This window comes from Arachis ipaensis, chromosome B3 (assembly GCF_059453495.1).
Source record: "Arachis ipaensis isolate K30076 ecotype BB chromosome B3, ASM5945349v1, whole genome shotgun sequence".
Taxonomy (NCBI): Eukaryota; Viridiplantae; Streptophyta; class Magnoliopsida; order Fabales; family Fabaceae; genus Arachis; species Arachis ipaensis.
The window spans coordinates 144,669,579-144,672,042 of record NC_142438.1 but is presented as its reverse complement, the minus strand read 5'-3'; positions in this window follow the sequence as shown (position 1 = coordinate 144,672,042).

Genomic DNA, 2,464 nt, shown 5'->3' with positions numbered 1-2,464 from the left:
TCCACCAACATTTCTTTTTAATACTTAATTATTTCATTACCCTCCGCTGCATGCATTGTGCAATAACAAGGCTACTTCACAAGACTTATGATGAATGCATTGCTTTGCATCCAAGTAAAAAAAAAATTTTGCTTGCGTCATTTATTGTATACAAAAAAAGTTCCAAACAATCACTTGATGATGTCACCTTTAATTTGAAATGATCAATTCTCATTTAAATACAAGCAAGCAAACAATTCTCAAAAGATTTGAGCTGATTTTTAAAGATCTTCTTCTTCTCCTCTTTTTTTTTTATATATTTATATTTCGTTATCATCATCGTTGTTACTGTCACCATCACTACCTCATGGTATTCTTTTTTCTTCTTTTCTCATTTAATTTATTTTTTTCTTCTTTTTTTCGCTGCTCTTTTTTATCATCACTATCATTATTATTATTATCATTGTTATCGTTATCGTCGTCATCGTTGCTATAGATATCATAGTTAAAAATTTCGATGTTAGAGTGAAAATATTTTGATATTATTTTTTAAATTTTTATGTGTTGTTTTATATATGAGATAAACATTCAATTCATCGAATGTGTAATGTTTTTTAGAAAGATTCAATATTTTTCTGTGTCGTATTACTAAACTTCTGGTGCCAATTCGGTGCTATCTTATTTCATTTTATAGAGTCAATGTGCTCTTTTAGTATGCAATTTACTTTCTACATTATATATCATTGTATTTAGATTTTGATAACACTTTAAACAAATTTCGATGCTATTTTTGTTTCTGACAAGAATTCAATCCAATAAGTGTGAACCTACTTTCATTCAACTAAATAAGATTGCAATACAGTACAGAGATATTCATTTAAGTTTAATATGAGAAGAAGTACTCTTAAAAAATAAAGTAAAAGCAACAGAAAAAAAAAAAGAAAGAAGAATAATAAAAAGCAAAAAAATACAATATTAAAAAAGGCATTTCTGTATTTTTGTAGCAAAATTTGAGTCTCAAAATTTAAAAATTCGGTGTTATTGTTAAGAAATTTCGGTGTTATTTTATTGCACAATTCAAAACTCTTCCTCCTTTATATTAGTGAGTAATTAGAGTGTGTAGATATGCTCTCACTAATAAAATTTATTTTTGTTGGTTTTAGATTAACTTGATTGAATTTGGTTAAAAAAAATTCGGATGTATATCAATAATGATTGATTAATGTTATATGTTATATTTTTTTATTTCTTACCTAATAATAAATATATTAAAAACTTTAAATTTTTAGTTTATAATTATAATTTTTTTTTTATATTTGATACGTTAACGAGCATTTTAAGATATTTGTTAATTAAGAGCTTGTTTGGATGAGTTTTTAAGAAAAGATATTTTTTTGAGTTATGTTTGTTTAAAAGATCTTGTGTAAAAGTAAAAGTAATTTTATGTTTGGATATCTCATACAAAAAGATCTTTTTATTTATCACTTATGTTTGGGTATAACAATATAAAAGTACTTTTTTATTTATTTATTACATGAAAAATATTTTTTAAAAGAAAAAAATCTTTAAAAAAAAATAAATTGCAACTTCTCAAAAAAGATGTTTTTTTTTTTATTTTTTAATGCTTTTATTTTTACTATTAAAAATTTACCAAACACACTAAAAAATAAAAAAAAAAACTTTTTTCATTAAAAAAAATATTTTTTTATCAAAATAATGACACCCCAACAAATATTTAATTATTTTTATTTAAGTAAACGAATTATTATTATTTTTAGAAAAAACATATTAAAGCACTTTCTAAGAATACTATAATTAAAAAATTTATATAAAAAATTACGAATCAAATATATATTTTTTATTTTTATATGTATTAAATATATTAATTTTTTTTTTACTTTTATTCTCTTAACCAATATCATTAAAACGTTTTTTAGTTAAATCCTTTTTAAACACACGTCTTCTGAATTGCTAGAATGTATGTGACTATTTTAATCCATTTTACTCCTTTTGCAAACTTAAGTGAGATGGTAAAAACTAAAAACTAAAAAAATAAGAAAACACTATTTTCTTTTTTTATTTACAACAAGGATTTTAATAACAATATGTCAAGATATCTGTTAAGAATATTAAAAAAATGAGAAAAGAGTAAATCGATTTTTGACTTTTTGGTGTATGAATATTTAAATTTTTAAATATTTAAAAATATATTTAAGTTTTTAACTTTTTTTTTTAATTTAGACACATTGATTTTTGGGTCTAATTTGTCTTATTTTAAAAATACTCTCACGTGTGCATCTGTATCAACTAGGTCAATATAATAGGAGTCATATTTTATTTTTTTATGAGAAAAACCCAAATCAGCCCCTGACAATTACCTCGAAAGACAACGAGGCCCTTGACAAAAAAAAAACCCCAACCCGGCCCCTGACAAAAAAAATAAACCCAACCCGGCCCCTGACAATTACTTCGAAAGGACAACGAG